Source organism: Myotis nattereri (assembly GCF_964212035.1).
Source record: "Myotis nattereri genome assembly, chromosome: 6".
NCBI classification, from domain to species: Eukaryota; Metazoa; Chordata; class Mammalia; order Chiroptera; family Vespertilionidae; genus Myotis; species Myotis nattereri.
Genome location: NC_138081.1, coordinates 91,422,653 through 91,435,590, shown reverse-complemented (window position 1 = coordinate 91,435,590; position 12,938 = coordinate 91,422,653). Strand labels below are relative to the sequence as shown.

Here is a 12,938-nt window from a genome sequence, read left to right as displayed (position 1 = left end):
GGACAGCGGGGTTGGAGGTGATCTTCACCGAGATTCCGCTTGTGTTGGGGGACAAGTGACAGCCAGTGGCCCGTGTGAGCGGTGCTGGCGTGCGCGAGGTGGAGGCGCGTGTAGACGCAAAGGTGAAGGAGCAATTATGTAGCACTTACTGTGTGCAAATGCTTCTGCTCCAAGCTCCAGGGCCAGCTTAGTGGGCTCGAAGCCTTTGCGCTTGCGGGGAGCCGGGGGAGGGGCGGCGCTGGTTAAGGATTGAAGTTCATGCTGATCTGGGAACCGGTGCAGTGCGTTTTCATGGGGTTTGGGCTCCCCTGATTTTGCGGCCCGTCCTGGGGGGGCGTGCTCTCACTTAACTTTCCCAGCAGGGCTGCGGGAAACGCACCTAATAGCAGCTCTGTTAGTAACAGCCTTAGCCTCTCAGGAAACACGTGCGTTCTTTTAAGAGCTGTTCTGTGTTTCCCATGGCTGACCTCAACTAAAACAAGATTATGAAGTGGATATTAGGATTGGGTCTTTTTAAGATGAGTTACCGGTCCCAGGGAAAGAAAATGTATTGTCCAAGGGTGTACAGCTCGGCAGAGACAAAGGGTTAGACCCCAAACCATAAGACAACCACAGAGAAGGTGAGCAACCCCACAATTTGTGGCAGAAGCTAAAGATGGAACCCACATTCACCTGACTTTGCCCAGTTCAAACTCAGACACGAGGCAGCTTTTCTTGGATTCCATCCCAGCAATCACCTACAAGCATCCACTGTAAGTCTGAGAATTCCTTGGCCTTGACAACGGCTTTTGATTTTACAGCAACATTGCCACATACCCACACCAGAATCACCTCAATGCTTTCACTTCACGCAGTTCTTAAAAAAAGGAAAAAAGTCCTTAGTGGAAACTAAGACTTTTGTAACTCTCCTATTAATAGTATGGTTTGTAGTAAATGTTTCCAGGTTGCACTTTCTCCTTGCAGCACAATCACAATGAGTTTGTAAAATTGTCAATGAAATGGCACCACTAGAGGAGACACGTCACAACTGCTGGTGAAACTCAAGGCCCCTGGAAGAGAACCACCCTGAGAAAGTCCCTTCTCTGTTAACTCGACATCCGACTGTTTTAGAATTCAATTTTATAAAGTCTAAGTCTAGTCATTCCGGTCAACCTTATCACTCTTCGTCATGGCAACAGAACATATGACTTCGCAGGCTTAAAACATTGGTGTTGATGACGGACGTGTTTATTAAGTGGATGGGAGGAATCCTTCCACAATGCATCTCAAGTCATCACTATGCACATTTTACATATCTTACCATTTCATTTGTCTGTTATACCTCAATAAAGCTGAAAAAACACACACAATAAAGAAAATGTTAATCGGTGCTAAACAGGTTTTTCTCTAGTGCAAGCAGTGTACTTTCATGTTGAGTAGCAACAGAAAAAGTGATTGGCCTGACTCCTGCCCAGATGCCTTTTAACTTTCTGGGACGTTAAGACATGAGCCATGTGACTCTTCAAGGGAGCAACTGGTGGTGTGCCTTGGAGAGCCGAGAAAGAGCACTCTGGGTGTGGATGTGTGTCTGTGTGGACCCCTGAGGGGACTACACTTTGGGACTAGCCTGCACTATGATGGTAGAGCATACAGGCTGGCAGTGGGGGAAACCCTGAGTATGATGACAGTTTAAGCAGGGGAGGGAAGTAAAAATGCACAGATGCTTCAGCCAGATTTCTCCCCAACCCGCTCGTGTGGGCAATATATGATGACCCATAATATCTCAGCTCAGGAAGCTACTGGCTGTGGGACCAAATACACCTCCAACTCCTTCTTTATGGAAGAGGGATGTTCCTCATTGGATGCCAGGCTGAGTTTGGACCATGGGGGGCAGGAACTCTTCTGCTAGCCAAGCATTTGAAGAGCAACATTATGAATTCGGACCCAAAGGAAGATGGCAGGGCAACCTTTGGGGGTGGGGTTGGGGTGGGGGGGTGTGGGAGAATGAGCAGGCCTGCAGGAAGGGCTGTCGCAGGCCAGGTGAGAGCAGGGACAGGTGGGAGTGGCGGTGGTGACGGTGGGAAGGGGAAGATTTCGAGGTGGAATCAACCTGGGTCTGAGGTTCCCAGCCGCCTGGAAGCCTGCTGAGGCCTGAAAGGCAGCAAGGAGATAAAGCAGTGGAGACAGAAGAGAGAGTTCAATTTGGGACAAATTTAGTCTGAGGCGCTGATAGGGGAAAGCAAACATATTTTACAGTTTGGGAACAGGGAGCCCTGCGCATATCCAGCTGAAACCAGAAGTTCCAGCTCGTGCTGCTATGTTAAATTTTATCCTGAAATATGTTTATGAAGCTGGCTTGCTGGCATGTGTGTCGCACACATATCAGAGGCCAGATAAAAATGCCCCCCGCGTAGCTGGGAGAGGCAGCGAAGACCGTCTCTCTTCTGGCCCTTGGGCTTTTATTTCGGGGCTTTCTTGTTTGCTTGTGTGTCTTGCCAGGATACATGTTTCTCATAAGAAAACTTACAATATGATAACGACTTTGGGGCTTTTACTTATATTTAGAAGCCTGTCACTGAAACCACCCCTATGACATTTTAGTTGTCTACAGATGGTTTTAGACGACTATGTTTGATTGACATATTTTCCTTAGCAACTGAATGAAATGCTGCCAAAGACAGCAAACAACAACTTCAGTTGTCTAACGGAAGATTCTTTGGTGAAATATAGACCACCACACTCTACTGCTTCCATAACTGACACAGCACTGAAGGGTCCTCAGAGCCACTCTCAACCCTTGCTTGGACTTGGTTCAGGAGTTTTGCTGATCTCTATTTGATCTCTTTAAGAAAAGAGTCTTTAGCAATGATTTTAGTTTTATCAATTCGTCCTAGAACAAATCCAGTCCTTTATTTGTTCTAATAAGACAACACAGCTAGTTGCAAAACAATTTACCAGTGCCACTTCCAAAAATCTACATAAATTTACAAACACTTACTTTTAAAGTGTAGTTTGTTTTTTTTTCCCCATACATATGACTATTCCAATAGATTTTATACCTAAAATAAATGTGATCCGCCGAAACCGGTTTGGCTCAGTGGATAGAGCATCGGCCTGCGGACTGAAGGGTCCCAGGTTCGATTCCGGTCAAGGGCATGTACCTGGGTTGCGGGCACATCCCCAGTAGGAGATGTGCAGGAGGCAGCTGGTCGATGTTTCTCTCTCATCGATGTTTCTAGCTCTCTATCTCTCTCCTTCCTCTCTGTAAAAAATCAATAAAATATATTTAAAAAAATAAAAAATAAAAAAAATAAATGTGATCCATTTCATAACTTTCCTACAGGCTAATTAAGCTTAGAGAACCACTGATACCTGGCTACATGGAAAATTACCAGCTCAAGGAACTTGGGTTTCATTGTTAAATTACAGGTTGTTCTTTTCAAGAGCAAAATCCTTATCAAAAATTGAAAGTACTTAAAAGTATTTTAGCTGAGTAAATATAATTTCCTGAAAAACATCCATGAAAATATATATTTTCTGGACTTTATTTTACTTTAAATTCAACAAGTTTTCATCTACATTTCCTCAACTAGTCAAAAAGATGTGTTGTACATAATACCATCCTTCATAGCCTTACCGCAGTGATCTTTCAGTTGTAAACTTTCAGGTTTAAAATAGTTTAATATTTTAGGAAAAACTTAGAAGGATTAACTAGACAATCAATATTAATATTTTTCGATTCCAAGGGGAGAGAACACTTTCTGGCAAACTGTCAGAACCACCACCTCCCCATGTGTCTCTTCAAGACAAAATAAAACCAAGAAATCACTAATCAGGATTATGGAAAGTCTGAGGTGAAGCAAGTGCCCTAAAGGTCGTCCTTGATTCCTCTCCCCTCCACATCCCCTCGCAGCTAGCTAATCTATTTTCAAACCCATGCAAGAATTGTTTTTCTAAACCTGATCAGATTACTTCTCTGTTCTAAAACTTTCAAGGAAATCCCACTGTTTATTGGAAAAGAGGAAAAATCTTAACATCATAGACCTCATTTTTTTTAAGAAATAATTTTCAGAGGTTATTGTTTTTCCTCCTCAAATCAACTCTTTGGGGTGGATATTATCCTCTTATTACAAACTGAAAACTACAGTTCAGCGAGGGAGCTTGCTCATGTTCACACCATATAAATGGCAGTAAGGTCTTCCAAGTGAGGCCTCCAAGTTCTTGGTTATTGATATTATCCGACCCCCAGAGTGTCTCAAACACTGAACCCATCCACTCTGCCGGGTGTGTTACCCTGTGCAAGCATGCTCAGTCCAGACTGACATATACGATTGGTCAGGTGATGCCCTGCACAGTGCACTGCATTTCAAAGGCCACCATTCACAATAGAGACCTTTTTGCTATTTTGAAATTTCTTTGTATATTTATTACACTTTTGTTGATTTTCGAAGATGTGGGATTTATACACTTATTATGACATTTTTTCAACTTATATGACTAAAGTGTCTTTTCTAAAAGGTTCAATATATACCAGTTGCTTGGATTTATGCAGTAGGAAAAAGTGGGCAAGAATGTGGGGAAAAGGGAACCTTTGTGCACTGTTGGTGGGACTGCAAATTGGTGCAGCCACTATAAGAAAGAGTATGGAGGTTCCTCAAAAAATTAAAAATAGAACTGCCATATGACCCAGAAATCCTACTTCTGGGTATTTACCCAAAGAAATCCAAATTCAAAAAGATATATGCTTCCCTATGTTCACTGTAGCATTATTTATAATAGCCAAGCTATGGAAGACACCCAAGTGCCCATCAATAGACGAGTGGCTAAAAAAGCTGTGGTACTATATATATATACCATGGACTATTATTCAGCATAAGAAGAATGAAATATTATCATTGCGACAACATGGGAGGACATAAAGGGTATTGTAAGTGAAATAAGTCAGACAGAGAAAGACAAAAACCATATGATTTCACTTGCATATGGAATCTAAATAAACACACAAAAACAGAAACAAACTCATAGATACAGAGAACAAACTGATAGTCACCAGATGGGAGGGGTGTTGAGCGGTTGGATGAAAAAGGGGAAAAGATTAAGTACAAATTGGCAGTTACAAAATAGTCATGGGGATGTAACGTACAGCTTAGGAAATATAGTCACTAATATGGTAATGACTATGTATGGTGCCAGGTGAATGCAAGACTCATCAGGGGTTCACTTCGTAAGTTATATAAATGTCTAACCACTATGCTGTACACCTGAAACTAATATAATATAGAATGTCAACTGTAATTAAAAAGTAAACAAAACTTAATAAAATAGAGCAACTTAAGTTTCTAAATTTAAAAAAAAAAATGGGTTTCTGATCAGCACATATCTTTGTGAATTCCATACTTGTGAATTCACCTACTCACTGAAATTTAATTGCAACCCCCAGGCCAATGCTCACAATGCTTTCTCAGTCAATCGCCGATGCACAGAGTGGTGAGAGATCCGAGTCATCGGCATGCACATCCCCAGCTGAGGTCCCACAAGGCGACACTCTGCCTTCTGGTTTCAGTTTCTACTGTAAACAAGGGTCTGGTTCAAGGTCTATTAAGTGCAACTTCTTTTTTTGCATTTTTGTGCTTTTTCTGCGGGAGGGGGTGATTTCACTGTTTCAAATGACTCCATTCTTAGTGCTGAAGTTCTGGCCAGTGTTCCTAAGCATAATAAGGCTGTGATGTATGTCATGGAGAAAACAGTGTGTTAGAGAAGTTGCACAGAGGCCTGGGTTTAGTGCTGCTGGCTGTGAGTTCAACGTTTTTGAATCTACAATAAATATTAAAGTATCTTTAAACAGAAATGCACACAGAACAAGGTTCTATATTGATCAGTTAATGAAAATGCTGTGGCCAAAGGCAAACACTGTACCTCGCCCAGCAGCAATAGTTCAGGATTTGCTAAAGTAGTGTCAGCAGCAACTTTATAGAACATAACTACTATGAAGAACAAAAACCGTCTGCATTCCATGGCAACCTGTCACTGATTAAACCTGACATTCATATTGCAGTTTGTATGATCTTCTGTTTGTTTATTTTACAGAATGGTTGGTGTCTTTGAGTTGCAAGTTTAACTCTACAAATATTTTCATTGTGACAACTGCCATTAAATGACTAATATTTAATAATGTGATAATTAAATGGTATAAGCCAAATGTACTTCCAATCAATTCAGGTATATGACCATATAATATGTTTTTTAATTATATATTCTTGTTCAAAACTATCCACCTGAATTAAAAATAGCTTTTCCAAAACACCCTACTAATACAATGTTTTGGAAATTTGTCACACATGACAGAATGCTGGGGAAAAAAATCTATAAATCTTGTTATTTTTTCTGCCTCATAGTATTTTTTATTCTATATCTGAAAGTCTTTAGTGATGAAAAAATAAAGGAAAGAGTAAAAATAAGTTCAAAGATTTGCAGAATTTATCATGCTTCAAAAGCAGGCCAAATGTTACTTGAAAAAAAAAATGATAACTTTTAAATGTGTTTACCCTATAGTACTTCAGTGTGGTTTTTAAAATAAAATTAATAGTATCAGCAAAAAGAGGCAGGGGTCAAAATTCATTGTGCATAATACTTTCGGAAGCATCAAAGAGATTATGAAATTCTTTGAAGGAAAATGAAGCCATGATGCTTACAAAAATATTTGTGGTGATCATAAAGCAATGTCATCTTTAAAAGAGAGGTTTACAATATTGAAAGAATATCACTGCTGCATCACTTTGGTAGATATATTACTGAAAAATTAGAACTGATACATGATGGGAGGTTTTTCCCAGTCAAAAGCCAACCCGTGGTGCCAGGTGGGTACTAGAAATACAGCAGGGACACTCTGTAAAGTATATGATTGTCTAACCACCATGATGTACACCTTAAACTAATACAAAATAATATTGACTATTACAGTGAGAGAGCTTGTCCTTTTTAAGAATACTAGAAGTCCTTGAATTTATCCCTGGACTTGGAGGCCTTTAAACAGTGGCTAAATGGCCGGATCCTGGAGCCAGGCTGCCTGGAATGAAATCCTGGCTTTGCCATTTCCTAGCCTTGTGATCCTGGGAAAATTTGTCCACCTCCTTGGGCCTACTTCCCCATCTGTATAAAAGAGGTAATAACAGTTCTTAACCCCGGGGTTGTTGCAAGGATTGCATGCGTTAATGCATGTAAAGTGCCCAGTACAGAACCTGGAACACAGTATGTACAGAAGTGTTAGCTATTAGCATTATATTCTCAAACATGGAATAGAACATTCCCGCGCAAGACACTGCAAAAAAAGATTTGAAAGGCAAAGTGTTTATTCTTATTCTAAGTTACTCAAAACTTTGGAAGATCATAGGCCTAAAAAAGTTTGTTGTTGTTGTTGTTTTTGACTACTCAGCACATGAGAACAAATTCTTAAAGCATGTTCCATACCTTCGGAAAATGAGAATGTGAGAAAGAGGGTGCAGTGGTCACTGGAAGCAACAGAGCTGCCTCATCTCCAAGAACTTAGGAATCAATTGGCCTCCTTTGATTAAGCCAAAGCAGAGATACGCAAACACCTTATAAAGACACTATTTCCCTAGCCAGGACAGCACTGTGCTTCACTGAACACATTAGCGCATATACAGAAAGAATTTGATAATCACAGGTGAGGCCACTGCACAGTGGAGGCTGGGGGGAAAGTGATGGGCCTCCAATGCTAATGTTCTGTCCATCTGTGACAGCTTCATTTCTCACCTAAATTAATAAGTACGCCTTCACATCTTTTAAGAGCAAGGTTCCACCCTCAATGCCTGCAAGCCCGTGGCCACGAAGTCATCCCCAGGGACCTCGTCTTCACTCAGAGTCCTCATCCATTCACAGGACGTGCTAGAGCAGGGGTGGGCAAACTTTTTGACTCGAGGGCCACAATGGGTTCTTAAACTGGACGGGAGGGCCGGAACAAAAGCATGGATGGAGTGTTTGTGTGAACTAATATAAATTCAAAGTAAACATCATCACATAAAAGGGTATGGTCTTTTTTTTTTAGTTTTATTCATTTCAAAGGGGGGGGGGGGGGATCCGGCCCTCGGGCCGTAGTTTGCCCACGGCTGGCTAGAGTGTTCAAGAGCAGAGGCCCAGGGGCCCCCGAGGTCACGGTGTGTCCAGGCAGCATTACTCTAAGACAGAGCTGAAAAATAAAGGCTTTTTTTTTTCTTCAGGTTCCTTTTTGCTCTCACAAGTTGAAGTTTTTGAAGGACCAATGTTAAAAATTCCACCCCAAAATATGATAATTTGCCAAACATTCCATTAAAATCAACTTTTAAAAGCAAATGCGGTTTCTAAATTAAGCAACACCCAGCTTCTTCTGGATCTTTTAAATGTCCTTATTATTTTGGAAAATCTTATGGCTTTGGGTGGGGGAGTGTGGGATTTTCCTAACCCCACTTTAGACATGCTTTAGGTTTCTTTTCAAATGATGCCAGCTTTCTTTCAAAAAGCAACAAATAATCCTTGTTTAAAAAAATTTTAAAAAAAGTCTGTGGAAGTTGAGAGCGAAGGCTGTTCCTCAGGCACTGCTTTGGCTTCTTGGGACTGATTCTAACTGCCCGCTGAGGTTTTCACAAAAGTCTTCAAAAACACTGCAGTGGCTTTCTTGATTCAGACCAGGCTACCTTTTATTACTAATTGAGGTTGAGCCAAACCTATACATACCTATAAAGTGATCCTCATCTACTCCTCTCTCAACAACATCACCAAAATAGTCTAATTTTTGGAAAGAGATTTTATCTTCTGCTGATTCACTGATATGACCTCAATTAAAATACCCTCTTTTAAAGCTTGCATTACTAGCCATAAATTTCCTTGGTCTATAAAACTGCCTCTAATAAAAGAGAAAGAAAAGGAAGAAGCAAGATACAGGAAGCCAAGTACACAGCTAATCATCTTTTGAAGAAGCGAACACCTCAGCCTACCCAGGCACAGATGTCCGTAGGTTTCATCATTGACTCCGCACACTGGTTTATGAGTGCGCACTGCCTTTATTTCCCCTGGTAAATCAGCCACAATTACCATGTAAAAGTTCCTGACAATGCTAGTAGGTTGGGAAAGGCCTCGCTGGGAAAGGCTGCCCATCACACCTGGAATAAAAGCTCCAAGTCCTTGCCCTGACCAGTCTGGCTCAGTGGATGGAGTGTCGGCCTGCGGACTGAAGGGTGCCAGGTTCGATTCCGACCAAGGGCATGTATCTTGGTTGCAGGCACATCCCCAGTAGGGGGTGTGCAGGAAGCAGCTGAATTGATGTTTCTCTCTCATCGGTGTTCCTAACTCTCTATTCCTCTCCTTCTCCCTTCCTCTCTGCAAAAAAAAAACTCCAAGTCCTTTCCATGGTCCTCAAGACCCCCCTCAAGTCTCCCCAGCACTCTGTCCACACCTCCTTCCTTTTCCTGAAACACGGCAAGCACATGCCCACCCCAGGGCCCGTCACACCCGTATTTCCCTACGGCTGGACCTCTCACTTCCCAGATGGCTGCATGGCTACTTCATGTACTGTATTCGGCTCTGTAATAAAATCTGACCTGCTGCAGTGGCTTTCCCTGACCGCTCTGTCGAAAATAGCCTCTTCTTCCTCCACTCTCCTTCCCAGGACACATCGCTTCCTAATATGAAATCGTTCACAGACTTGTTTGTTTCCCCTCACTGGACTGTAAGCTCCTAGAGGATGGATTTTTAGTTTGTTCATTACTATATCTCCAACACTGAAAACAGTACCTAAGACTTAATTGTTGCTCAGTAAATAATTGTGAAACAAATATAATAATGAATTCCCAAGAGAATTTGTAGAAACTGATTATTACTCTTTCCAGCTCAAAAACATTTAGGTCCCAACATTCTCAAACCATGGCTCGTTTTTACAGCCGAATGGCTCAGAGTCTCTTGAAATCCTGATACAAACAGTAACATAGATGAATCTCAAGGGCATTACGCTGAGTGAAAGAAGCCCGTCTCCAAAGATGTGTATTGTATGATTTCATTTCTAAGACATTTTGGAAAGGACAAAGCTATAAGCATAAACAACAGACCTATGGTGCCAGGAGTTTGGGGTGGGGGCACAGGAGACTATACAGATATAGCGTGAGGGAATTTTGGGGGGTTAGGCCAAATGTTACCTCAAAACAATAACTTTTAAATGTATTTGCTCTATAGTACTTTTGTATGGTTTTTAAAATAAAATTAATGGTATCAGCAAAAAGTGGCAGGGATCATCATCTTATACATCAGAATCACCAAGGGAAATCAGCCAATCTTTCAATGGGTTAAACAGAGATGAATATAGAGAAAAACTAGAGTTTTCCATGAAGAAAAAATGACATAAACAAAGTAGAAAGAAGGAAGTAGAATTTTCCATAAAGGCAAAATGCCAACTTTTGTGCCAGAAGGGTAAATAGGATTACCTGTCTTGGTGTATGGCAAACAAACAAACAAACAAACATAGACAATTAGATCATGAAATTAGATCAGAGCTAAAAATGAGTTTCCGCTTATGTATAAGGACGTTAAGTAGCAGAATAATTGGACACCTTGCTAAAAATCACATAGTTAATTAGTAATAGAGCTGGAACTGAAATTCAGATCCCTTGCCCATGTTACCAACTCTTTGAACAAGAACTTACCTCAATAATGAACAGTCACTGATGGGTCTTCTCTAAGATTTCATTATTAAGGTTTCAGCCATTCAAATCACATTCCATTTGGGAACCGATGAGAAAGGAACTAGAAATATAAAATTAAAGCATACTTTTACAGATTAATATAAAATTGTGCCTCATTTAATTTTAAATGACTTATCAGTAATGCTATCAAAGATTGGGCAAGAAGGGTAATCATTTATATGAACAAATTTTAGATTGCACCAAGACAGAAAAACAATTTTTGGTTGGAAGAATGAGCCAGTTCATTCTTGTCAAATCACTTCCATCTGTTCTCAAAAATAATTTCCTTTCAAAATAACTACCCACTGTTTTTCAGCTGGTTGGTGGCATGAAACATAAGAGGCATCCTTTCATTACTGGGTTTGCTGATGCTCAGCCCTCTACATCAAAGGTTTTGCAGAATACTTCCTTTCTCAATGTGGTGTTCAGACTACTGTAAAATTCCATGAATTCGTATGTGCCCTATGATAGGAAATATAATGATACAGAAAAATAATATATTCTCAGTCGCCTCCATTCCAAATTATTTTAAAGCATAAAGTTGAGTCATCTCAGTGATTGGGTGTCGACCTATAAACCAGAAGGTCATGATTCAATTCCTAGTCAGGGCATTCGCCCAAGTTTGGGGCTCAATCCGCAGGGTGGGGCATGTGGGAAGCAGCCAATCAATGATTCTCTTATCATTGATCTCTCTCTCTCTCTCTCTCTCTCTCTCTCTCTCTCTCTCTCTTTCTCTCTCCCCTTCTCTCTCCTTCTCCCTCCCTCCCTCCCTTCATCTCTGAAATCAATAAAAATATATTTGAAAAAATAAAGCATAAAATTGATATTTGGGTCATTTTTTTTCTTCTACAGAGACTTTAAAATATTTATTAACTCATAATAGGGCTTACTATCCACCTAATCCGAGGGCTCATATGTCCATTGATAGTATATTTACTCATTTTTTAAAAGAATTTAATTACATGGTTACAACTTATGCTAATAACATAGTAACTTCACATAAAAGCCTTAACTTGAGTTTTGGAGTCCAGCAGATAGAAGTTTAAACCTTGGCTCTGTCATTGACTAGTTGAGTAGCCGTATGTTATTTGAAAACACGCAGACTCGGTGCTTTTATATACTTAATGGAATAAAAAATTTGCTTTCAGGATTTTTATGAGGATATTATGCCACATTATGAGTAAAGCACTTAATATTGTGCTGCTTTTCAAAAGAGGACATACAGAAGGCCAAGAGACATATGAAAATATGCTCCAAGTCATTAATCATCCGAGAGATGCAAATCAAACAACAATGAGGTACCACCTCACACCTGTCAGAATAGCTGTCATCAACAAATCAACAAATGACAAGTGCTGGCGAGGATGCAGAGAAAAAGGAACCCTCGTGCACTGCTGGTGGGAAAGCAGACTGGTGCAGCCACTGTGGAGAACAGTATGGAGTTTCCTCAAAAAATTAAAAATGCAACTTCCATTTGTCCCAGTAATCCCACTTCTAGGAATATATCCCAAGAAAACAGAATCACCAATCAGAAAGGATGTATGCACCGTTATGTTCATAGCAGCACAATTTACAACAGCTAAGATTTGGTAACAGCCTAAGTGCCCATCGGTATTAAGTGAAGTGTGAGATGGGAAGAGAAAAGACAGTATAAAGTGTCTTCTCTTTCCTGCAAGAAATAAAAAATAAAAATAAACCTAACATGCCTTTCACCAACTTTGTGAAAAGTAAAGGAAAATGGAAAGAAACAGAGAAAAATAAGGTGTTCTTAACTTGCTTTCATGCCATAAACTTTTCCAAATAAGATATCTAAATTTTTGACAGTGATAAAATAGTATTTCAAAATAACTAAACCACTGTGACATCATATGAAAAGATCTGTGGTTTCTACAAGTGACAAAAGTACAGGTGCAGCTAATATTGCTGAGGCTCGTGGCCCATATTCAAAATGGAATACTAAATTTCAATTCGATATTGATAAAAATAAAGATGACATGTTCCCCACCCAAGTCTTCAGGCCACCTGGATTCTGTCTGCTGAACTCCTTGGACACCAAATCTCTCTGTTGGAGACAAACCAAGCTCAATTTGTACCTTCTTAAATGTGCAATAGAATTGGAATATTAGTTCCTTTAAATTTTTTCAATCGTAGTAGAAATTAATTTTCTGTATTAAAATTTACAAAATAAGGAAACAAAGATAGTATCGCTTGTTTCCTTCAAGCACAGATTAT

The 12,938-nt window shown here is 40.2% G+C and overlaps 1 protein-coding gene across 1 annotated transcript in view; it reads right to left on the bottom strand.

Annotated features, from left to right (window-relative positions):
• Positions 1 to 11,168, bottom strand: part of CCDC170 (coiled-coil domain containing 170) — a 78,192-nt gene extending 67,024 nt beyond the window's left edge. The window contains exons 1-2 of the mRNA XM_081093674.1: positions 11,013 to 11,168; positions 10,668 to 10,767 (exon numbers count right to left, since the gene is read on the bottom strand). The gene's annotated coding sequence lies outside the window, so the exon portion shown is untranslated. The remainder of the gene's footprint in view (positions 1 to 10,667; positions 10,768 to 11,012) is intronic.
• Positions 11,169 to 12,938: the final 1,770 nt, after the last annotated feature.